Source organism: Globicephala melas, chromosome 20 (genome assembly GCF_963455315.2).
Source record: "Globicephala melas chromosome 20, mGloMel1.2, whole genome shotgun sequence".
Lineage (NCBI taxonomy): Eukaryota > Metazoa > Chordata > Mammalia > Artiodactyla > Delphinidae > Globicephala > Globicephala melas.
The window spans coordinates 29,867,705-29,893,856 of NC_083333.1; the positions used below are offsets into that span (position 1 = coordinate 29,867,705).

The 26,152-nt window shown below is 41.6% G+C and overlaps 1 protein-coding gene across 1 annotated transcript in view; it reads left to right on the forward strand.

Annotated features, from left to right (window-relative positions):
* Nucleotides 1–225: 225 nt before the first annotated feature.
* Nucleotides 226–26,152, forward strand: part of TNRC6C (trinucleotide repeat containing adaptor 6C) — a 139,314-nt gene continuing 113,387 nt past the window's right edge. The window contains exon 1 of the mRNA XM_030837821.3: nucleotides 226–246. The gene's annotated coding sequence lies outside the window, so the exon portion shown is untranslated. The remainder of the gene's footprint in view (nucleotides 247–26,152) is intronic.

The following is a 26,152-nucleotide window of genomic DNA, read 5'->3' on the forward strand; positions in this document are numbered from 1 at the left end:
GTAGCACCGCTGAGCCTCCACCGCACAAAGGGGAAAGCTGGCCTGCTTCCACCACGCTTCACGAAAATGGAGAGAAATCTTGGTTTCAATATCTTCTCGTGACTTGAACCGAAAGTTAAAAAGGGACTTTTAAATTGCACATCGCTCCTGACCTTATCCACGATTAATGACTAGTGTACATGGAAGAGGAGCGGCGGGATGGAGGACCACTACCGGGTGCAGAGCACCGGGAAGGAACCGTGGACGGTGGGAGCCGGAGCGCCCGGGTTCGGCCCAACAGCTGTTTGCGCGGTGGGGGCGGGATGCTCGCGCTCCGGGGACAGGGATGCCTCCCGGGGGCTGTTTCGCAGCGAGGCTTGTTTGGTTCGCAGAGGGCGCGCAGGGGCAGGCTGGGAGGCGGGCGGCGAGCAGGATGCTCCCTGGCCCCGGCCGGCGCGTGTACGTGTGTGTGCACGGTGGGGAGGTGCAGGGCGTGTGCACGGCACGGGCGGGACGCGCGCCCGGGCCGTCTCCGGGTTCCGCCGCATAGAAGGCCAGCGCCAACGGGTGAAAATACAGCGCAAAACCCTGGCTCGGGAGCCGCAGGGGGCCGGCCGGCTGGGGAAACCGAGCGGGCGCACAGAGCCGGGTCCTCGCCCCGCGGTTGAGCCGCGCTAATGCAGACTCGCAGCAACCTAAGAAAAGGAATGACGCCGCGCGAGTTTCCACGCACCCCAAGCAGAGCGCGATCCCTCGGGACTCGCGCGTACCCGCCAGCACCCTGGCGCGCCCCCCCCGCGGTCTGGGGAACTACAGTGCTGGCGGGTATTAAGTGGGGGGTGGGGGGCGTGGCTTAGCTGGAAGTAGCCAATGGGCCGGGGAGGGGCGCGCGGGGGCGGAGCTCGGGTTTAGAGTGCCGATTGGCCAGTTGGCTCTCCGGTATGCAGATACGGTGGAGTCACGTGCCAGGGGCCAGGACGACTTCCTGTTGGAGGCCAAGGCGGGGCGGGGAAGGGGGCGCGAGCGCCCCGTCTGGCTGGAGCGGGGGGAGGGGGGTTCTTGTCAGTTAGAGCAACAAGATGGCCGCGGTGGCAGCTCCGCACCTCAGCGCGACGGCCCCGGGAGCCGCAGCCGCCGCCGTCGGCCCTGCCGCCCCGCAGCCCTGAGCGCCGCCCCGGCCGCCCCCACCGCCCCTGACAGGGCCGTCCCTGCGCCTGCCGCGCTCCTGCCGCCGCCGACGCGGGCCCGCCCGAGCCGGAGGCGGAGGGAGCGGAGCCGGCCGAAAGCAGAGCGCCGAGCGCAGCCGCCGCCGCCTCGGATCCCGGGCCGCGCCGGAGCTGCTGTCCCGCCTGCTGGTGCGAGGAGGAGGGCGCGTCGCGGCGTCGCCGGGGCCGGACCTGGACCCGCTGGGACGCGTCGCCGCCCACCCGCCCGCGCCGCCGCTCGCGCCGGGACCTGAGCCCGCGGCGCCGGCGCTGAGCGGGCCCCCGCCGCCCGAGCGCCCCGCAGGCCCCGGGGCGGCTGCTCGAGTCGTTTTTGTCGCCGCCGCCGCCAGGCCCGCGCCGCCGGAGCCCCGCCGAGGAGCCGCCGCCGCCGCCGCCGGGGACGGATCCCAGGTGAGCGCGGGCTGGGCCTCCGAGCCGCCGCAGTCGGCGGAGCCGTTGGCGTCGCCTTTGTTCGGCCGGACCCGGAGCGCGAGGGGTCGCGGGTCCCGGCGGGAAGGGTGAGTGGCGCACGGCGGCGGGAGGAGCTGCCGGCTGCGCGGGGCCGGGTGCGGGCGCGCGCGGGGAGAGAGGCTCGCGGTGCTCTGCGCGATCGGCACGGTCGGCGCGGCCACACGGCGGTTGCGTGTGTGGTGTCTGGAAACGATGCGGTTGGTGGAATTGGCTCCCCTGAGCAGTCACCCGCGGGTTTTGCATTTCTGATGGCATGCATGAACCCAAGCGTTTTCGGTGTGGGGCCTCCCGCGCCGTTGTTTGGGGGAGAGCAGGCGCGGGCGTGCCTAGGCGAGCGTGGAGGAGCCCCTCGGCCTCCCACGGGTCTGGAATCAGGTGGGCTGCTCGCCGCGCTGCAGGCTGCAGGGCGATGCGCACGGGGGACGGGAGCCGACCCGCAGTTGCCCCGCTCTCGGAGCGCGGAACCCGAGCGCCTTGGGGCCACCCCCGCTCGAGCGACGCCTCCTCTGCACCTTTGCCTGGTGGATGAGGTTAATTAATAGATTCGTGCCTGTTAAATGTGCAGATACAGATACAGGGGTTCCCTGCGCGTTAACTCGGTGAAGAACCTTTCGCTTGCAGGTTACACGCAGCTTTGGGAATCTCACGGAAGATGCAGGATTGCTGCCTCCACGTCGCGGGGCGGGGGAGGAGGAGCCGCAGATCCTGGCTGCACCTCTTGCGGTGTAAGACGCTCGACAGCCTCAGGGATTCTGTGCAAAATGAGTGCGACTGTCTCGAACCTTTGCCTCTGTCAGATTGAACCTCCATTTGAGTGGTCTGCTCGGTTATGTCTAGGCATGAACTGCAGATTCTGAACTCAAAATGGTGCTCTGTAGATGTCCAACTTAAGCGTCTTTAAGGAGTTGCAAGTTGGAGGCGTCTGGCTGGTTTAATCCATTGTGTTGCTGAGGTTCGGGTTTTCTCCTGTATCCGGTGTTCACGTGGATGTGCTGCGGTGTAGGTGGTCAGTTTGATGATCACTGTGTAGAGGCTGCTACGTCTCTGAACGTAATTTGACCCCGCAGGAGGCTTATTTTACGCAAGTTATTTCCTACATTTAGAATTGAGTAACTATGGGGATGAGTTGAGGCACTGGAAATGTGGCTTGAGTGATCTTCGAAGACAGTGGTGGCCGGTTTGAAATGTGTAGGGGGTGCGACAATTCTACGCATAGATTCCAGACTTCCTTCAATACTACATGAATGAATAAAGGATAAAACTTAGCCCCAGGCCAGATGAACTTGGTTGGCAGAGGGCACCTTGAAAAAATTTACATTATTCCAGAACCATGGAAGGTGGTGAAGGTCTTTGAACACCTTTCTGTGTGGCACTCCTAGGATGCTTTGTTGGGGGAAATGATGCAAAATGAGGTTTTCAAAATGACTAACCCAGTTGTATTATCCGAATTAATTTTATTATTGGTGTTCACAGATGATAAACGTCTGAATAGTTGTTACTTTGTTCTGAGTCTTTCATATTCTTGTCCAAATCAGAGACCTTACTGTTTGGTACCTCTGATTTACTATTAAGGTATGAAATTAAATAAAGTTGACCCCGAGGCTGTCATGAGACTTAATCCTAACTACTTCGTTTTGGATTCTGGCATTTAAATATTTTAGTAGTAACCTGGGGTACACGTCAAAGTTGATTTTAGGTTTTCCTCCTCACAGTGTTTATTGTTGTTCTTTTTCAAGTGGCATATGTTTTAACACTTTGACAAAGATTATTTTGTAACAGGTTTATGTTTATACTTAGTTGGCTCAGGAATTTTGGAACAAGTAGTTGCCTTAGAGTGCTGATTCTGAGGGAAGGTGGAGCAAATTGTTTCATTTGACTCTCAATGATTAACTATAACTAAACCATGGAGGGAATATAGGAAACTTTAAATTACAGTATTTCTCACCACCACCACCTTTTTGTTAAACAGCCGGCTTTACGGAGATAAATTTGTGCTTTTGCAAATGCTGTCATCTGGCTCACTTCCAAAACCAAGCTGGAGGAGGAGGAGGTCAGGGCTGGAAAGGCGGCAGCCTTTTTCCTTACTGAAGAGAGCTTTCAGTTGGAAAGAAATGGAAGATAAAATTCCTACAGTACTGGCTGAGAATGGGTTGTTTGCATTACTTCCCAAACTCCAAGTGGGGGTGATAAGGTCCTGAATGTAAACTTACTATTGCTTGACTCAAAAAAGTGATGCTAATTTTAAACTTAAAAAAAGAGAGAGTACTAGTGAAAGTCTGTTTCTCTGTTATTTGATTTGAGCATATAGAATGTCTTTGACATCATATAACTTCTTTAACAACTTAACATTTTAAGGCTGAGAGCCATCTTAAAGACTATTTTATGGGGGGTATTTTTGGCCTTCCCCAGTAGGAATTAGATCCATGAGATTGCATGCTTATGTTTTCCATGATATGGACCTCTCAGTCAGGGTTTATTGTGTGAAGGTGATATCTGAGAAGATTTTGTAAGAAAGAAAATGGATTGGATATGAAGTCTGAGGCTATTCCACATATCTGAATAGCATATGAGTTAGTTAAGATTTGGGGATGGAGCAAGCAAAGATTACTTAGCCAGAGCAACTGAAGCCTGTGTGGAAAGCATGAGAAATGGAGAGGTAGCAAGGGAATATGACAAGGGACAGATTTATAGAAAGCCTTGGAACCTGGGTAGGCTGAGGGAGCAGGAGGTGGAGCCCTGAGGAGGCAGAGCTGTAAGTGGGCAGGAACCAGGTAACTCTGTTTTTGTCTGTTTGTTTTGCTTTTCTTTTTCTGTGATTAAAACTGTTTTGACTTCTTACTCCTGATTTTGAGAAAATCAGGTGGGTTTTTACCTTTTATTCCAGCTTAATTTCAGAGGCTCTTTTGATGTTTTTTTTTAATTAATTAATTAATTTATTTATTAGGTGAGCTGTAAGGAAATCTTTTCAAAGAGTATTAGTGTCGTGGTCTATTTTGTATGATAACTGGCTTCACGGTAAAGGTGACTGGATTTTATTTGCTTAATTAAGACAGTTAACATCTTAATAATTTTGTTTGAAGATGCCATAGATGTAAGTAGAGGGAGCAGAGTATGAAGTGGCCTTTTTTTTTTTTTAGGACATTTTACAGATTTTCTTTTTTTAAGCCAGTCTGATCATGACTATCTACATTTTTACAAATTAGCTTTTATTATTTTTAAAATTTTTATTGGAGTATACTTGATGTACAATGTTGTGTTAGTTTCTGCTGCACAGCAAAGTGAATCAGTTATATATAGGTATATATATGTGTGTGTATGTGTGTGTGTATATCTATCTATCTATTTATCTATCTATATATCTATATATGTATCTCCACTCTTAGATTCTTTTCCCATATAGGTCATTACAGAGTATTGAGTAAATCAAATTAGCTTTTAAATAATTGTGCATTCATGAGGAGAACGTTCTTTACGTTGCAAAATAATATACATAAGCTTTAAGATGTTTTCAATCATAAACATTCAGCTTATACACAACTCTTCAGGAATATAATTACTTAAAAATATAAAGATTCCTTGTTGTCAGAAATAACTAAAAGCTTACGTAGAGAATGTATGTTTGACATTGAAACCAAAAAATGTGTACTCCTTGCCCAGTGAACTTGTTTGAATAACTTGATTAAAATAATCCTGTAACTTTTCTCTTGTGCAAATTATGTATTTGAACTGTAACTTATTTAATGAAAAGTAAAATAGTTATTTTTCAGTTCTCCAACTGGAATGTGACAAGGATTTGCGTGTTAAAAACATGGTGAAAATTCATACCCTTTGTGCTATTTTTGGAGTTTTACTAAAAATGAATTCTTTTCTTGGCCACACATGCTTTCAGAGAATGAAGAAGCTATTGCAGGGATGGAGAGCTGTTTGTTAAGAATGCATTCTTCCTCTGTAGCCCTCAAAGACTATAGAGCTGTGTGCAGAGCTAGACAATCTGGGCATCCAGCCATAAAACATCCCTGCTGTAGCACAGATAGTTGTTCGCACCCTCCTGAGCCCTCCATGGCTGCAAACCACAACAGAAGGAATGGGCTTGGGAAAGCAGCGTTCACTGCTATTTTGAACTCTAATATTCTGTGTGGCTCTCTGAGTTCCAGCTCCGCATTGGGACTTTGGTTTTCTAAGATGTAGTAATGGTTAAGGGTAGGCAAGAATACAGCTTCTGAAATATGTCTCTTCTAGGCCAATGGATTTCAACATTTGCTGTGGGAAATGAGGAGCAGCGGGTTGTCTGTCTCAGGGTCTCCCTCTCCTTGTTTGCCTCTTTGTTGCAATACTTCTATCCTGTTGGGTAATGACCTGCCTGAAGACACATCACCTGGCCACTGGGCCTTGTGTACAGGGCCCAAAGGAGAGAGTCCTGTGGAGTCCTCCAGAGAAGAGAGCCTATGGGCTAGATAGGTACCATGTGGCTTAGATCCCACTCTACTTCCTCATAAACCTTTTTTTCATAAACGTTTTTTGACACAAAATTTAAAAAAAATTTTTGTACAGAAATATGAAAATGGAAGAGTGTGCAGACATGTCAGCTCATCTTTGTTATAAGGTTACAGCATTTTCTGTGAACACCCATCTACTTGTATAAATCCAGGTGATCCCCTATGATCCTCTAGAATACAAACACCTGAACAGCTTTTTTTCTTCAATCTAAAGTCCTACTCTGTTTTCCTTCTTTAGAATGTTTTAGAAATCATTACACTGTTCTATTTCGTAATGCCCTTCCTCTGAAGGCCTGAAGTGCAAACCTACAATATCACAATATCAAGTCAAATTATTCTCAGCAGCGGGATAACCCCTGTCTGTGACTGAGTCTTTTACTAACACACAGGCTGGCTAGTGCCAAACGTGGTTAGTGCCGAGGTGGTTATTGGGCGTATGTGTTTTGCCAGATTCATTTTATGTGTATAGTCTAGCTTATTAAGGATAAGATTTCTCACAACTAAAATCAGTTGCTTGGGTTGAGTCTGGCAAAGGCATTGTTTATTTTTTATTACCAAAGATAATTTGTTTTTAATTTTTCTTTTAATAAACGAATAATTTAAGATAGCAACCAGGAATTAAAGTTAAGGTCTGAAGCTGGGAAATGGCAGCAGAGGCAAAACTTATCACCTTCCCAACCATTGGGACTGTGAAAAGATGTTAACGTCAGGAATTGGGGGGGTGGGGTAGAATTACTCCTTTGATTGCATGTTTTCTCACACTCTATGTGAAATGCACAGGGGGAGGGGAAAGTGTAGGAAGGGAATTTACAGCAATGGGCTTTATTCTTCAGGAGACTGATGTCTTAAACGAGGCTTTGGGGGTAGGTGAGGGCAGCAGATGTTGGCTGTGCGGAAGCACGTACATTTGAGTCACTGAGGACAGTGGAGAATTGTGTGTGCATGTTGGGGGGTTAGGAAGCATCCTCTCAGGTCGCCAGATCTCAGTTTAAAAATAATCTTCAAATAGGTACAGCTAACATTTGAGCATCTACTGTGTGATAGTGTGCCAAGGATGTGAGTGTTTATCTTACTTAATCCTCACAACACTCCCAGAAAATGGGTGCTTTAATTCTATTTTACGAAGGAGGAAAGGGAGGACAGGGAAGGAAATAAAAGCTCCTACAGCTTGTAGGAAGTGAAGCCAGAATTTACACTCAGTCTACTTCAGAGCCCTCACACATGGATTAATAGCTTGGATTATAGTCTCTTTTCCTCTGGTCTGTGTCCCACTGATGCACTTTATGTATGTTTTCCATTCCTCAGCAGCAGCTTGTAAGGTAGGTAGTATATTGTGTTCATTTTCTAGATTGGGAAGCTGAGGCTGATGCAAGTTGAATAGTTTGCCCGAAGTTAGAGCCTTAATAACATGTCTAGGTCCTCTGATGCCAGAGTCTGAGCCACTTTCTAAAGCCCAAGCCTGGTCATGTCGTTCCTTCCTTTACTCTACAAAAATTTAATACCTTCTGTGTTCAGCGGCCGCAGTGAAGATTGACCTCTCCCTGCCCTCCATGAGGTGTCCTTAGTGAGGGAGACAGGCACCAAACAAGTAAAAACAAACAAAGCAAAAAACTGAGATGCCAATTAAATGTCATGAAGCTTCCTCAAGTTCACAGCAATCCACGTTGGTATATAATTATACAGCCGTGTTCCGCATCTCCCCTCTTGAAGCTGCATGTTAGCACGTGGGATGCTTAGAGAAGTCCAGCAGCAGAAGAAACGTTTACCTTCGTTAGCCCAGTCAGCCTTTCCCAGACTTATGTGACCACCAAACACTGTTTTCCCTTTGGTACTACCTTGTAGTGTAGTTCAGTGGAACAGACTTGGGAATGTGAAAAGAGAGTGCCCAGTCATTCGAAAGAGGGAGGGGACCCATGGGTCACAGTGGTCAGGCAGAACTTCACTTGAAATGGGCCCTGGAAGATTGATAGATAGCATTTGGCTGGATGGAAGGAATATTCTACAAGGAGACGAATGGGCAAGCCATGTTTGGGGAACATTTTGGCAAGTACCTAACCATAGCAGCTGGAACTCAGTATTTTTATTGAATAAGTGAACACCGAGACCTAGCTGTACGTGGAGTTTTCATGTTGGCAGTGAGGTTTAGAAGGGGTTATATGGGTAAAATCTCCATTCTTTGGCTGGTTAGGAACTTTTGATGGTTGTTGATGGGCATGATATTGAACCAAGTGGTAGATTAGAAACTTGCATGGAGCTGATACACAGTGGATGGTTGGAGGGGAGATTGGAAGCATGAAAACCATGGCTGTTGTGGTTGTCTGTCAGGCGATGCGAGCTTGGACAAGCATAATGGTAGGGGCACACTGAAACGGTGTTAGGAAAAATCAGGACAAAATAATACCAAATGATTGGTGTGGGCTGTTGGAAAGAAAGAATTCTAAGAGGTCAGACACACTGTGCTCGCTGCTCTTTCTGGGATGTTCCAGAGAGGCTTTAAATTAAGTAAATAAAGAAGCTAATGTTAAACTGTTTGATTAAATACATAAATGAGTCCTTTTAAAACGCTGATCGGGGAAAGATGGCACATAATATAGCAGTTTTAGGAGAGTTTATTGTTTGAGGTTCTGGGGTGGGGATTTGACTCACAAGCATAAATCCCAGTATGTAATGAGCCATGTAATAATAGGGTTCTGCTGTTAATTATGGTGAGTACTCGCAACGAAATTGAATTTTCTTAGTACCATCCCTCTAAAAAAAAAATCTTAACTCAGACTTTGTATAACAGTCCCAGATAATATTGTAAACTTTATGGATATGGAATATTGACAAAAGAAAGGGAGAAAACAAATCTTAAGTATTTCCAGAAAATATGAGATCAGATTATAATGTAAGTAGTATACCAGTGTTCATGGTGGCTGTGTTGAAGTTACTAGAACCTTTTAAGTTAGGTGAATTTATTAGAAGTGATAATATGTTCTTTATTAACAAAGAAAAAAATTAAAGCAACAAAATAGACTTTTCTTTTTTTACTCCTCTAGAACGGGGTGGGGAAGCTTTAAAACAGACAAAAATATTATTTATTTGCCACATTCAGGTGATGAATAAGAACTTTAGCCACTGTTGTACCTTTGTATGTATTATGGTTTTGCATTTAATTGATGAGCACTATTTATTCTCCCTGTTCATTTTGGACTCTAAACCCCAGCATAGCCACTTACCGATTAGTGCTTTGCAAAAAAGCCTTAATTATCATCATCATTTCTCTATTAGGTTTTGAGTTCCTTGATAGCAGGGATAATAATGTTTTTGTCTTTGTAATATCTACAGTATTTTGTGGATACTAAGGTTAAAAAATTTCAATTTTGAGTCCTTTGTTTCTTCAGAGATGTTGCTTCCACAGATGATCATAGGGGGAAGGGAAGAGATTGATAATGACTACTTTTCCTCTGCCTTTTTTTTTTCTTTTTTTTTTTAGTCTTTTTAGGATAGTGACCCACCATATTTTCAGCTAGTCAGCCCATCATGGGAGCACGGGATGCACCTGCAGGTGTGAGTAGAGTTATGCGATAAGTCCATCTTAACAGTCCTCGGTGGAATGCTTTGCACCGTGTTTTCTGTGGGTACCTGTAGGAATGGGCAGTTCTCTTTTCAGGTCTCTGGGCATTGCCAGTAAGTTCCACCAACCAAATTGTAAAGAAGTAATATGTGACATTTCTTAAGGACATTTGAACTTTAGGTATAATTCCTGGTTTGCCTTTCACAGATCAGGTGACTATCATTAGATACTAGCCATTGGAAAAATGAGTGTTATAACTAATAGGATCATTCTGGCCAATCCACAATGTCTGGTTAGCATATATTAAATGTATTTTTCTATACTCCTCTAGGGGGACTCTGGAAATCAGATCGAATTTTTAAAGGATGTTGTCAAAATTCTTTTTCTTAAAATCAATTTATGTTAACTATAATTTAAGTACTCTTTTAGCACAGTTATTAAATGTGGTTAATTAGTTTACACATATGCCTATTTAGCCTTTTTTTTTTTTTTTTTGCAGTACGCGGGCCTCTCACTGTTGTGGCCTCTCCCGTTGCGGAGCACAGGCTCCGGACCCGCAGGCTCAGCGGCCATGGCTCATGGGCCCAGCCGCTCGGCGGCATGTGGGATCTTCCCGGATCGAGGCACGAACCCGCGTCCCCTGCATCGGCAGGTGGACTCTCAACCACTGCGCCACCAGGGAAGCCCCCTATTTAGCCTTTGATGGCAGAATTTTGATTATGTAGATCCCATGGCCTAAGAAAATGGGGTTTTCTCTTTAGCTTGTGGTCTTCCAACTAAATCTCAAATTAGTGGACATTGATTTCAGAATTCAGCCTTTAGGATTACTCAGAAGTTTTTCTTGCCTTTTATTTGTCTTTCCTGTAACCCTCCCCCTCCGCTTTTTTCATTTGCCCTTTTCATTTTTTTTTTTTCTCTCCTGAAACTTTGCACTTCAGAGATGGGAGTAAAGGCTTATCTTGAGGCAATAGGATGAACAGTGTGCTTTCTTTCATTTCGATGTATTGTTGTTTTGCTAAGCCTATTTGCTCTGAGGATATAAAACCACAACTGGAGAAAGGATTCCAAACTTCATAATAGCTGTATTTTTTTGAGTGCTTGTTGTGTGCCAAGTACAGGGCACTTAATACATTACCTACTTTATTCTCATCAATAGATGTGGAAACCAGGGCACCTCAGAGAGGTCAGGGCTCCCTGATTGCTGGGACTGTGCTCCTGGCTGTTCAGTTGTTCCCCCTCATTCAGATGGACAGAGTGATTTTTATTACCATTAAAGATCTAAGAGATCAGGACTTCCCTGGCAGTCCAGTGGTTAGGATTCCTCACTTCCACTGCAGGGGCCACGGGTTCCATCCCTGGTTGGGGAACTAACATCCCGCATGCTGCGCAGCATGGCTTGGGGCCCCAAATTTGATGTGTGGCATTTGGCTTCTTTTAATTTTAAAAATTTACCAAATGTTAACGTAAATTACCTGTGTCTAATGGGTTCATAGATAGCCCCAATATCAGTAGTATCATTTGGGGCTCTAAAAGTACATTGAAAGAAAAATAACTTTGATGTGTTTATAAGAAATGTTATTTCTCTTGGAAAAACCTGATAGTGAATTCTTTTTCCTCCCTGATTTCTAAGTCTGGCATCCACAATGCAGCTGAGGCAAGAGCATGTCTGTGAGACAAACATAGATCTCCTGAAATCTTATGGATTACTTTTTTTTTCTGCCACAGCAGCAGGTTTTTCTTAAAACATTGTTTGAAATTTAACATTACTGAAAATTTTAAGCCTGCTTAAAGGGATTCTAGTTTTGATTCAAATTATAAAAAGTAAGGCATTTTAATGAAAATCTGTGTCACCTTGACACCAGGATGCTTTAGTTATTAATGGGATAAGCTAGAAGTAAGGTGCCTTTGATATATATGAGCAGTGTATGATAACTGTCTGTCTTCTGTCTAATTCAACTACTTCCTACTACACTTCCTGTTCAATCTCACATTTCAGTTGGAAAGCAATTTCCTCACTTGACCCATTTTTCTTCTGTATTGTGTCTTTCTTCCAGTTCTTCAACACAGAGAGTTTGAAGGAATGGAGTGTTGTAAACCCTAACAAGGTGAAGAGATTAAGATACCTGCTTTGGAATAAGCATATTCTCTTTTATTTCTTCCTTTGGCTCTCTGGTTGGAGGGATAATGGTTTTGCTTGTTTACTTTCATGTCACAGTTTTCAGAAGAGATACATATTGAATGACTGAGAATGGTAGAGAGGCATATGGGTAAAGAAAAACACAGGTGTGTGGGGGTAAGGATCTTGTTTTATAACATGGATAATTTAAGGATATTATAATTTTAGTAAAAACATATGCAGTAAGCCTGGCATTAATAAGTCTATATTGTAAAATGTCTATTTATCTGGAGACCTGGGTCTCTTGATATCATTATCTTGTTATCATTAATGCCACCATTAGTCACAGGTTTGACATTATCATGTGATGACATTTGTTTCGCACCCATGGCTTTGTAGAATGCTTGAATTGGCTTCTGTCCTTGCCAGATCAAATTCTAAACGTCCTAACATACCTAACAGAACACCAGTCTCTTTCCTGAAACCGTCTCTAAGTTCACTGTGTAAACTTTCTCTTTTCTGTTTACACTTACGCCTTTGGTGACCTTATTCAGTCCTGTGACTTTAAATACCATACATACCCTGAAGACTCCTATGTTTTATTTTGCCAGCCTGGGCTGCTCCCAAGACTCAGTATTTGCATAGCTAGTTGCCTTCTCCACATCTCCACATGACTGTTTAGTGAGCATTTCCACCCCACAGGGTCAGGACCTGACTCCTGCTCTTGCCCCCGCATCCACTCTGCCTGTACTCCTCCCTGTCTTACTCGAGAGCACTTACATCCTTCTAGTTGCTCCAGGCTCAAACTTTGGAGTCCTCCTTGGGCCCCTCTTTCTTTCCATGTACAGTACATAGGACATCAAACAGGTGATTTCCAAGTAGTCCATGGGTCAAAGAAGAGATCACAAGGGAAAGTCAGAAAATACTTTGAACTGAATTTAAAAAAGAAAACACAACATATCAAAATTCATGTGATGCAGCTAAGCTGTACTAAGAGGGAAATTTATAGCTTTAAATGTCTGTATTAGAAAAAGAGAAAGATCTCAAAGCAATAATTTAAGTTTCTACCTTATGATTCCAGGAACTGAAGAACAAACTAAACCCCATAGCGAGCAAAAAGAAGGAAATATAGATTAGAGTGAAGTCAATGAAATAGAAATAGAAAACAGTAGAAAAGGTCAGTAAAACCAAAACCTGGTTAATTGAAAATATCAACTAAATTGAGAAACCTGTAGCTAGATTGACCAAGAAAAAGAGAGAAGATACAAAGTACCAAAATCAAGAATGAAGAGGGGACTTGAGAACTGATCTTACAGAAATTAAGTAGATACTCTGAATAACTTTGTGCAGACAAGTTAGACACCATAGATGAAATGGACAAAATTCTAGAAACAGACAAATTACCAAAACTGACTCAAGAAGAATGAAAAGTCTGAATGGACATCCAACAAGTAAAGAAACTGAATTAGCAATTAACAATTTGGCACAAAGAAGAGCCCAGGTCATCTTGGCTTCACTGATAGATTCTGTCAGACATAAAAAGAACTAATACAAAGCCTTCACAAACATTTCCAGAAAATATAGGAGGAAGAAACACTTCCCAGCTGATTCTGAGGCCAGTACTGCCATGATAACAAAGCCAAAGACATCATAAAAAAATTAAACTACAGCCCAATATCTCTCATCAATGTAAACACAAAAATCTTCAGTCTAATATTAGGAAGCCAAGTCCAGAAACATATAAAAAGGATTATGACCAAATGGGATTTATCCTAGGACTGCAAGTTTGGGTTAACATCCTAAAATCACTTAATGTCGTACACCATATTGATAAAATCAAAGACAAAACCACATGGTCATCGCAATAGATGCTGAAAGAGCATCTGACAAAATTCAGCTCCCATGTATGATTTAAAAAAACAAAAAACCTCTCAGCAAATTAGGTAAAGAGAACTTCTTCAACTTGATAAAGGGTGTATAGGAAAAACATACAAAACACAAGGAGTTAACTCATATTTGAGGGTGAGCAACTAAATGCCTTCTCCCTAAAATTGGGAACAAGACAAGAATGTCCATTCTCCTCACTTCTATTCAGCATTGTGCTGGAGATTCTAGCCTGAGCAGTCAGGTTTAAAAAAAAAAAAAAAAGCATTTATTGGAAAGGAAGAAGTAAAACTTTGGCATGATTCTGTATGTAGAAAACCCTAAGGAGTTCTTACACACACACACACACACACACACACACACACACACACACAGCTACTAGAACTAGTAAACAAGTTCAGCAAGGTCACAGAATACAAGATCAGTATATGAAAATCATTTGTACTTCTGTATACTAGCAAGCAATTTGAAAATGAAATTAAGAGAACAATTTCACTATGGCATCAAAAAGAATTAAATACTTGAGAATAAATTTAACAAAAGAAGTGAAAGACTTGGACACTGAAAACTGCAAAACATGGCTGAGAGAAATTAAAGAAGATCCAAATAACTGGAGAAACAGTCTGTGTTCGTGGATGGGAAGACACAGTGATGTTAATATAGCAGTTCTCCCTAAATTGATCTATAAATTGAATGCAGTTCCCATCAAAATCACAGAAGGCTTCTTTTTTGCAGCAATTGACAAGCTGCTTCTAAAGTTTACATGAGAATGCAAAAGACTTAGAATAGCCAAAATCATTTTGGCAAAAAACAAAGGAAGGTCTTAAAATTTCCAATTTAAGAATATACTAGAGGGGGACTTCCTTGGCGGTCCAGTGGTTAAGACTTGGCGCTTCCACTGCAGGGGGCGCGGGTTCGATCCCTGGTCTGGAAACTAAGATCCCATGTGCGGTGTGGTGTGGCCAAAACAAATAAGCAAACAAAAAGAATATACTATAAAGCTAAAGCAATTAAGACAGTGTGGTACTGGCACATGGACAGACATATAGACAAATGGAGCAGAATTGAGTGTTCAGAAATAAACCTTTATCTTTATGGTGAATTTTTTGACAAAGGTGCCAAGGCAGTTCAGTGGAGAAAGGATAGTCGTTTGAATAAATGTTCTAGGACAGTTGGCTGTCCATATGCAAAAAACAAAAAAAAGGTGATTTAGACTTCACACCATATGCAAAAATGAACTCAGAGTGGATCATAGACTTAAATGTAAAAGCTGAAACTATAAAATCGTTAGTGCAGGAGAAAATCTTCAAGACTTTTGGTTAGACAAAGAGTTCATAGATAAAACACCAAAAGCATGATCCAAAAAGAAAAAAGTTTATAAAGTGGACTTTATCAAAATTAAAAATATTGTGCTTCAAAAGATACCATTAAGAACATGAAGAGACAATCCACAGACTGGAAGAAAATATTTGCAAATCATACAGCTGATAAAGGGCTTGTTTCAGATTATATAAAGAACAACTCTTGTAACCCAATAATAAGACAAAATACCCAGTTAAAAATGGACAAAGGATTTCAGTAGACATTCACCGAAAAAGGTATACAAATAGCTAATGAGCACATAAGATGCTCAACATCATTAGATTTCAGGAAATGAAAATTAAAACCATATCCACTTCATATCTACTAGAATGGCTACAATCAAAAGGACAGGCAATAACAAGGACTTGAAGAAACGGGGAACCTCATCCATTGCTGGTGGGAATTGCTTGGTGCAGCAGCTTTGGAAAACAGTTTGGCAATTTCTTAAAAAGTTAAACATAAATTTAGCCTATGACCCAGTAGCTCCTTTCCTACCTATCTACCCAATACAGATAAAAACATATCTTCACACGAAAGCATGAACATGGAAGTTATTCATAATAGCCAATAAGTGAAAGTAATCCAAACTACCATCAACTGGTAAATGGGTAAATGAAATGTGGATATCCATATGGATATCCATACAATGGAATATTAGTCAGCAATACGAAGAATGAAGTTGGGATACATGTTACAGTGTGGATGAATCTCAAAAACATTGTACCAGTTGAAAGCAACCAGATTTCATTTACGTGATATTTCCAAAAAGGGCAAATCTGTGGGATCCAAAAGTGTCTTAGTGGTCGTGTGGGGCTAAAGGTGAGAATGGGGATTGGCATGAAGGATCTTTGGTGGATAATGAAATTGTTTGAAAACTGGGTTATGGTTATGGCTGTATAGCTCTAAATTTACTCTGCATCTTTTTTTTTTTAAGAAGGAAAAATGCTATCTTAAGGCTTTGATGCATGTTAAAATATGTATACTAATTATCAGACATTTTCATCTTATTTTTTATTAAAAATATGAGAATTGTTCTTTGTGTGTTTTGTGGGTTTTTTTGGTTTTATTTTGGGGGTATATTACCATTGCTATTTAATGTTCTATATAGTCAAGGTGTTAATGGATTAGCGACCAGCATTATATCTTGTATATCTGCTGCATTTCCAAGAATGAGTCTTAACTAATTTAAGCTATTTAAAATTTGCAGATCTTTGGGGTTTATAGAGGAGAAAACTGGGGTTTATAGAGGAGAAAACTGCGATCCAAAGAGGTGGTGTGACTTGCGTAAGATCAGACAGTCCTGGGTTCAAACCCAGGTCTTGCCAAAAAAACCCTACTAGCTTTATGTCTTTTGACATAGGTAAATGAGCAAAGAAAAAGATAATTTATAAAAGAGACTAGTAATCAAACATTTAAAAAATTTATCTTGCCAGTAGTCAAAGAAAAGCAAATTAGAGAAACCAGAAAAATTTTTTGACATATTCAGTTGGCAAAGCTCAAATATAATCCTAAGGAGAATGAGAAAAGAATCTTCCACTCATATGGTGCTAGTGAAAATGTGGCAGTGAAAATGGGTACAAACACCTGTAGGCAGTGAAAATGGTAGTACATATCAAAAGATTCAAATACCTTGATACCGCTAGTGAGATTAGTTTTGGGGCGTCTTTATTAAGGTATCCCCACATACTAAACTGCACATATTTGAAGTATGCCATTCAGTACATTTTTATATACCTCTGAAACCACCCCACAGTCAAGGCAACGAGCATATCTGTTGAGGTTAAGTTTTGAAGTATGTTGGTAGGAGTAGTGGGACAGTGCACTGGAGCGGGATGAGAGGCAAAATTTAAAAACCACATGACCACTGGAAAACGATGGTAGAGGGAATGGGGATGCCTTCCTTATAATTTTGCCCATAAAGGTAAGCTACACATAGCAGTTTTTGAAATATTTGTCATTCTTATAGGACGGTAATTATCTCTTAAATATTATTTAATCAAACCTTTCCTTTTGGGGCTAAAATCTATTCTTTTGAAAATATAGAAAAGCATTGTGGTTAAGAGATTTGGGAACTTCACACACAAGTAAAGTTTTAACAGCAGAAGTGGGAGCTGACATATGGTTGCCGTCTTTTTTTTTAATTGTTTCATTTAATATGTATTTATTTATGGCTGCATTGGGTCTTAGTTGTGGCACGCGGGATCTTTTGTTGCAGCGCGTGGGCTTCTCTCTAGTTGTGGCGGGTGGGCTCCAGAGCACATGGGCTCTGTAGTTGCAGCACATGGGCTCAGTAGTTGCGGCATGCGGGCTTAGTTACCCTGCGGCATGTGGGATCTTAGTTCCCCGACCAGGGATCGAACCCACGTCTGCTGCATTGGAAGGTAGATTCTTAACCACTGGACCACCAGGGAAGTCCCGGTGGTCCCGACATTTGAGTGAAAACCACCATCATCTGCTCTTATCATTATTTCATAAAACAAAAGACGTTCCCATGCAAAGAAGTAGAAAGGACACCATCTTAGAGGAGAGTCCTATAAATTAAGTGAATGTAACTTCGTGAAAAATGTTCCTCATCCTTCTTTTTCTAATTTTGTGGCGTTATCCGGAGTTACTTGATAGTGGGCTTGGTCTCACAGCTGTGTACATACATCAAAATTTACTGAATGGCATACTTTAAATATGTGCAGTTCATTCTCATTAACTGACCACCAGCATTTGAGGGCCACTGGCATAAGCATGGTCTTGGGAGTATAAATTCTGGGATAGATTTCTGGGAATGCCACTTACCAGCTCAGTGACTTAATTTCTCTGAGCCTTTGCTCATCTGGAAGAAGTGGATAATAACGCCCACTACAGGGTTACTATACAAATTAAGTGAGATAGTGCCTAAATTTGATACATTGTAGGTACGCGTTATCTCCCCTGTATTCAGCCCTGCCAAGTCTGTTCCTTCCTACCACACATTTGTGCTATCATCTATTTGTGTGTATATTACTGTAATTTCAAAGGAGTGATTCAAGTCTAGAGAGAGGTATTGTTTTAACCCTATCATAGACATGACCATAGTAATCACTTCAGTATGATTTGTAAGGTGTGGGAGGGGGTTGTTTTATCCAGAAAAGATCCACAGATGGCCTATAAAATTATTGCTTGAACAAAAGGCATGGAATAGAGATTGAATTTGTATTCTTTGTAGACTGTTAGGATTTGTTCTTGTGATGATTATATTGTCCGTTTAATTTACTGTATTTCACACAGAGAAACCCCATTCAGGGTTCCAGAAGTGCTTATTAAATCGATTGTCTGTGGCATTTAATTATCATAATGTGGTAAAACTTTGTTCAGTACGATCAGATACCTAAGAAATATACAGTCACTCAGTCACATATGTTAAAGAGAGAAAGGAGAGGAGGAGAGTAGAGTGAGCAATAATATCGCCTTTTCAGTTCCACTAATATCTTTCTTAGATCTGTAATCTCCAGTACTTTTAAAGCTTTGAGTAATGAAAAGCAACTTCCTGATTCAAGAATAGTAGTTATTTATGCCCTGGTGCGAAACAAAAAGACAGCTTCTTAGGTCAAAAGGAAACATTTATTGAGCCTTAACCTTGTGGTAGGACAGGATCTTAACCTTTTAAGTAGTCACAGAACGCTTTGAGACTCCAGAAAACCTAAATGGAATGAAGAAGAAATTTTAATTATAAAAGAATTTCTCTCCAGAAAGTTTCTTCTTTTCGATAATGTTAATAAAATTATTTCATGGGAATTCCCTGGTGGTCCAGTGATTAGGACTCGGTGCTTGCCAGGGCCCAGGTTCAATCCCTGGTTGGGGAACTAAGATCCTGCAAGCCACGCAGTGCAGCCAAAAAATAAAAAATAAAAATAACATAAATTCTTTTATACTTTTTAATATTTACTATTTAAATTGTCTCAGAATTTTAAAAAGGGAAAGCTATTGACTTTCCTTTGTGAAGCTAGCGTAATTATATCAAAAACATGAAAACGACATCAACAAAGCTATCTTTAGATTTCTATTAACATAAATATAATCTGAGAATCTTAAGTAATTTACAGAAAGTATAATTCATCAGTGTTAGCATTATTTCTTTAAAATCTCTTTCTAAAGAGCATTAGAGACATGCAGTAGTATAAGATTATCTTAACTGCTACCTGGAAAGTCACTGAGTAAAATTCAATATCCCTTAGACTCCTGCTTCTGGCTAAGGCAGACTAGCTGTATCAGACCACCCCTGCTGCCAAGAACTAAAAAAGTTAGGTGGAATATAAAAAGCAACTCTTTGAAGGCATTGGAAGCTACCAGGGTATTGAGGACTTATTTATTTATTTATTTATTTATAGCTGCGTTGGGTCTTCGTTGCTGCACGCGGGCCTTCTCTGGTTGTGGCGATTAGGGGCTACTCTTCGTTGCAGTGTGTGGGCTTCTCATTGCAGTGGCTTCTCTTGTTGTGGAGCACGGGCTCTAGGTGCACAGGCTTCAGTAGTTGTGGCCCACGGGCTCAGTAGTTGTGGCCCGTGGGCTCTAGAGCGCAGGCTCAGTAGTTGTGATGCACGGGCTTAGTTGCTCCGCGGCATGTGGGATCTTCCCAGACCAGGTCTCAAACCAATGCCCGCTGCATTGGCAGGTGGATTCTTAACCACTGCCTCACCAGGGAAGTCCCAGCATTGAGGATTTTGAGGGGCCAAGATCTCCCAAAAGAAGGGAGGTAAGAGGCAGAATAAACATTTGCTGCCACATGACCCCTCAGAGACATTTGCCAACTCAAAAGCTGTAACTGAAGAGCTGAACTGAAAACTGAGGCTGAGAAGCTAAGTAGAGTGTTGACTTGGCGGAATGGGGGGGGCCACAAGAGAGATGTCAGGGATGACAGTGGGGAAAGGACCCTGGTAAACATCCCAGGCTTTTGGCTGGGCCTCCCTAATTGCTTTCCCCCACCCCCAAACAAAAGTTTTATCCTAGGAGTAATGATGAACATAAAGATCATCCTGAAATCCAACCCTTGCAGAAACTGAAACTTACTTTTGAATTGGTTAAAATAGATTAAAGTGATTTCACCTCTACTCTGAAGTGCCTGTCAGAAGCAAAAGTAAATAAATGTTCTCTAGAGGGAGATAATATCATCCAGTCTCAGATATCGCCACAGTTTTTCCATGCAGTGACTAACATTCAGTCCAAAACTAGGCATGTAAAAAGACTGAATATCATAAATCACAGCAAGGTCCTTTGTGACCCACCTCCTAGAGAAATGGAAATAAAAACACAAATAAACAAATGGGACCTAATGAAACTTCAAAGACCATAAACAAGACCAAAAGACAACCCTCAGAATGGGAGAAAATATTTGCAAATGAAGCAACTGACAAAGGATTAATCTCTAAAATTTACAAGCAGCTCATGCAGCTCAATAACAAAAAAACAAACAACCCAATCCAAAAATGGGCAGAAGACCTAAACAGACATTTCTCCAAAGAAGATATACAGACTGCCAACAAACACATGAAAGAATGCTCAACATCATTAATCATTAGAGAAATGCAAATCAAAACTACAATGAGATATCATCTCACACCAGTCAGAATGGCCATCATCAAAAAATCTAGAAACAATAAATGCTGGAGAGGGTGTGGAGAAAAGGAAACACTCATGCACTGCTGGTGGGAATGTGAATTGATACAGCCACTATGGAGAACAGTATGGAGGTGCCTTAAAAAACTACAAATAGAACTACCATATGACCCAGCAATCCCACTACTGGGCATATACCCTGAGAAAACCATAATTCAAAATGAGTCAGGTACCAAAATGTTCATTGCAGCTCTATTTACAATAGCCAGGAGATGGAAACAACCTAAGTGTCCATCATCAGATGAATGGATAAAGAAGATGTGGCACATATATACAATGGAATATTACTCAGCCATAAAAAGAAACGAAATTGAGCTATTTGTAATGAGGTGGATGGACCTAGAGTCTGTCATACAGAGTGAAGTAAGTCAGAAAGAGAAAGACAAATACCGTATGCTAATACATATATATGGAATTTAAGGGGAAAAAATGTCATGAAGAACCTAGGGGTAAGACAGGAATAAAGACATAGACCTACTAGAGAATGGACTTGAGGATATGGGAAGAGGGAAGGGTAAGCTGTGACAAAGTGAGAGAGTGGCATGGACATATATACTCTATCAAACGTAAAATAGCTAGCTAGTGGGAAGCAGCCGTATAGCACAGGGAGATCAGCTCAGTGCTTTGTGACCACCTAGAGGGGTGGGATAGGGAGGGTGGGAGGGAGGGAGACGCAAGAGGGAAGAGATATGAGAACATATGTTTATGTATAACTGATTCACTTTGTTATAAAGCAGTAACTAACACACCATTGCAAAGCAATTGTACTCCAATAAAGATGAAAAAAAAAAAGAATATTGAGCACAGTTCCTTGTGCTATACAGTAGGTCCTTGTTGATCATGGATTGAAAATAAATCATTAAACTTTCAAAAAAAAAAAAAGACTGAATATCAAGAGAAAAGACAGACAATAAGGACACCCACAGAAGATCCAGGTATTAGGGTTATCAGACTTGGACTTTAAGATAACATCAATTAATATGCTCAGAAGATTTAATGACATAAGAGTTTCAGCAGAAAACTGGAAACTATTAAAAAAATTAAATGGAAATTCTAGAATTGAAAAGTACAATAACAGAAGGGTTCCATAACAGATTAATCACAGCTGAAAAGAGCATTCATGAACTGGAAGACAGATTAGAAGAAAATATCCGTGCTAAAGCACAGAGACAAAAGGATAAAAAAGGAAAAGAAAAAATACATAGACAAATGGGACACTTTGCTGTCTAAAATACTTACATTTGGAGTCTCAGAGGAGAGGAGAAAGAAGGTCAAAAGTAATATTTAAATGGCTGAGAATCAGGACTTCCCTGGTGGTCCAGTGGTAAAGAATCTGCCTTCCAATGCAGGGGACGCGGGTTTGATCTCTTGTCGGGGAATTAAGATCCCACATGCCATGGGGCATCTAAGCCCATGTGCCACAACTACTGAGCTCATGCACCTCGATGAGAGAGCCCGCATGCCACAACTACAGAGCCCACGTGCCCTGGAGTCCACGTGCCACAGCTAGAGAGAAGCCCACGCACCACAACGAAGAGCCCTCACGCTGTAACAAAAGATCCCGTATGCCTCAATGAGGATCTCGCATGCTGCAACTAAGACCTGACACGGTCAAAAAAGAAAGAAATTTAAAAAATGGCTGAGAATCTTCCAAAACTGATGAATGCTATCAAGCCATAGATTTAAGAATCACTATGGCTGCTGAGCCTGTGCGTCCAGAGCCTGTGCTCCGCAACGGGAGAGGCCACAACAGTGAGAGGCCCGCTTACCAAAAAAAAAAAAAAGCTAATGGAGAAAGAGAGGGGAAATGGAATAATAAAAAAATACTGGTCCAAAAGAAGACAAGAAAGGAGAGAAATAAAGTGTAAAACAAGTAGTAAAATGGTCAATTTAAGTGATATCAGACAAAATAGACTTCAAGGCAATACACATCCCTAGAAATAAAAAAAGGAAATTTTGTAATGCAAAATGAGTTAATCCACTAGGAAATTTGTATGCACATAATAAGATAGCTTCAAAATACATAAAGCACAAATCAACAGAATCAAAAGGAGAAATAGATAAATTCATTATCACTATTTCTTCTGTTAGACACAAATTAGGAAGAGCTGGGTATTTGTTTAATGTGGTATAAACTCTCAGACCAGCTTTCCCTACTGTACTCAATGCTAAAACCCTAAAAGCTCTCTCTCACTAATTTTTATACCAAATAACCCACTTGCAGAATTTCTGCTTTTCATTCTAGAAACTTTTGAGCTCTGCTGGGGTTTGAAGTTCTTACTTTCCAAGTGGGGAATGCTTCTACAAGAGTTCACAGAATAGTTTCATTGAGTTGGACTATGAGGCTGCCACCCATTTGGGGCACTGGAGAGACAATGGAAGGAGGAAGAGAGGGACAAAGGGGGCTTCCCTTCCTGGTTCTAATGTACTTTTTTGGTGCAGCAGTCAGCAGATTAGCATCTGGGAGTCCTGGTGGTTCTCACCTCAGTGGCACTTAAGGAGCAGCTTTGGTCCACCCATAATACCCTTGGGGAAGATTATTTGCCACCTAGGAGGGCCCTTGTATGGACCATCTCTGACTTGGGCCCTCTGTTAGGTCTTTTTGCTACTCACCAGCTGTGTGTCCTATGGCAGCCACATTGCCTCCAGTCCACAGGGAGGGATCCTCTTCTAAATTCTTAGCGCCTTATTTGTACACCCTCAGCCTAGAGGTAGTAAATTTCTGCTGTCTGCATTTGCTGCTTCTGGATCACTTAGAGACCTTTTTTGCCCCTCTTAAAAGTTAGCCAACTTTTACTAGTTAACAGATCTATTAAATCTACCCTGTTCAAATTATTGGTGTGGTTTCTGATGCCAGCTGTTCTCTGACTGCTAAGACTTACTGACATTAGTATTTAATCTTCTCTAACATTGCTTTCTAAGTCCCTGCCAGTTAATAAGGTGTGTTAGTTTTCTATTGCCGCATAGCAAATTACCACAAACCTAGCTGTTTAAAAGAACAACCAATGTTAGTTTAGAGTTCTGTGGGCCAAAAGTCTGGCATGGCATGACTGAGGTCTCTGCTTAGGGTCTCACAGGGCTGAACTCAAGGTGTCGGCCAAGCTGAGCTCTCCTCTGGAGGCTCTGGGGGAAAATCTGCTTCCAGGCTCGTTGTTGGCAGAATTCAGTTCCTTGTGGTTGTAGGACTAAGGTCCTTGTTTCCTTGCTGGCTGTCAGTGGGGGTTGCTCTCAAGGCCACCATGTTCCTAGCCATGTATCCTCCATCTTCAAACCAGCAACTGTTGTGTTGAATCCTTCTCATACTTTGAACTTCTGGCTTCTGTCTCTGACCTCTAAACCTGGATTCAGAGGGTTCATGTGATTAGGTTGGCCCCCCTTAGATAATCTTCCTATCTTAAGGTCAGTTGATTTGGGACTTTAATTACATCTGCAAAGTTCCTTTACAACAGTGCCTAGATTAGTGTTTGATTGAATAACTGGGAGAAAGTATGTATAAACCAGCAGCTAAGTATGGGGAGAGTGTCTTAGAATTCTGCGTACCACAATATGAAATAGAAATGAGAAATAAAAAGATGAAAAGAAGAGGGTTGTTTACAGATTGTATATCCAGAAAACCCAAGGTGGTCTGCTGTAAAGTTATTTGATGCAGTATAGATAAATCAATAGTCTGACTAGATACCTACCATCAGTAACCATTTAGGCAATACATAGACTATTTGATCCTAACGTAATAACAATAAAGTATCATAAAATACCTAGAAATGAGCTTAACATGTATAGGAAATAGATATAAAGAAAATGACAGTTTCACTGAAAGAAGAAAGAAATACATTGAGAGATTTCCTCAATTAGGAAAATTAAATCCTACAGAGCTTTTGGTTCAATTAATTTGTAGGTTTAAAGCAATTCTATTTTTTAAAAAAATACATGTTTTTCTTTTCGAACATGACAAAATGGTTGTAAATTTCATCTGGAAGGATAAAAGCATAGTTAAGTAAATTTTTAAAAAAGAATAATGAGGGAAACTAGTGGTAGCAGATAACCAAAATTTTATGAAACCGGAATAATTAAAATAGTGTGGTCCTGGCAGAAGCACACAGTGATTAATGGAGCAGAATGGTCTTCAGGCCCATCTGTTTTATGTGGTTTTGATATATGAAGAGTCAGAGTCACAGATGAGTTGGGAGAGGAAGGATCATTCAGTCCTGGGCACTAAATGACATCTAGGCACTCAGTTGATCTAAAAGGAGGCAAGATAAATCCTAGTGTCTACCCTACACCTAAAGAAACATTAAATAAAGCATCATCTGTATAAAGCAATTAAGAAATCTAGAAAATAAAAACAATTTGAGGAATGTTTCTGCACTAAAAATCTCGTGAAAGTTTTTTGTGGGATTTTATGGGAATTTAAAACTTCTAAATGTCAAAGATAATTAAGAGATGACATGCAGCTCAATATCAAAGGAAACCCATACAAACCAATAAAAAAATGGGCGGAAAGACCTAAATAGACATTTCACTGAAGAAGACATACATATGGCCAACAGACACATGAAAAGATGCTCAACATCACTACTTATTAGAGAAATGCAAATCAAAACTACAATGAGGTATCACCTCACACCCGTCAGAAGGGCCATCATCAGAAAATCTACAAACAATAAATGCTGGAGAAAAGGGAGCCCTCCTGCAATGTTGCTGGGAATGTAAATTGGTACAGCCACTATGGAAAACACTATGGAGATTCCTTAAAAAACTGAAAATAGAGCTACCATATGATCCAGCAATCTCACTGCTAGGCATATATCCAGAGAAAACCATAATTCGAAAGGATGCATGCACCCTGATGTTCAATAGCCAGGACATGGAAGCAACTTAAATGTCCATCAACAGAGGAATGGATAAAGAAGGTGTGGTACATATATACAATGGAATATTACTCAGCCATAAAAAGGAATGAAATACTGCCATTTTCAGAAACGTGGATAGACCTAGAGACTGTCATACGGAGTGAAGTAAGTCAGAAAGAGAAAAGCAAACATTGCATAATATCACTTATATGTGAAATCTAGAAAAATGGTACAGATGAACTTATTTGCAAAGCAGAAATAGGGTCACATATGTGACTCTATAGAGTCACTTCTAGAGAACAAACTTATGGTTACCAAGGGGGGAGGGGAGATGGGACAAATTGGGAGATTGGGATTGACATATATACATTACTATGTATAAAATAGATAACTAATGAGAACCTACTGTATAGCACAGTGAACTCTACTCAGTGATCTGTGGTGACCTAAATGGGAAGATATATGTATACATATAACTGATTGGATATAAAGAGTAGATATATAAAAGAGTGCATATATGTATAACTGATTCACTTTGCTGTACAGCAGAAACTAACAACACAGTAAAACAACTGTACGCCAATAAAAAA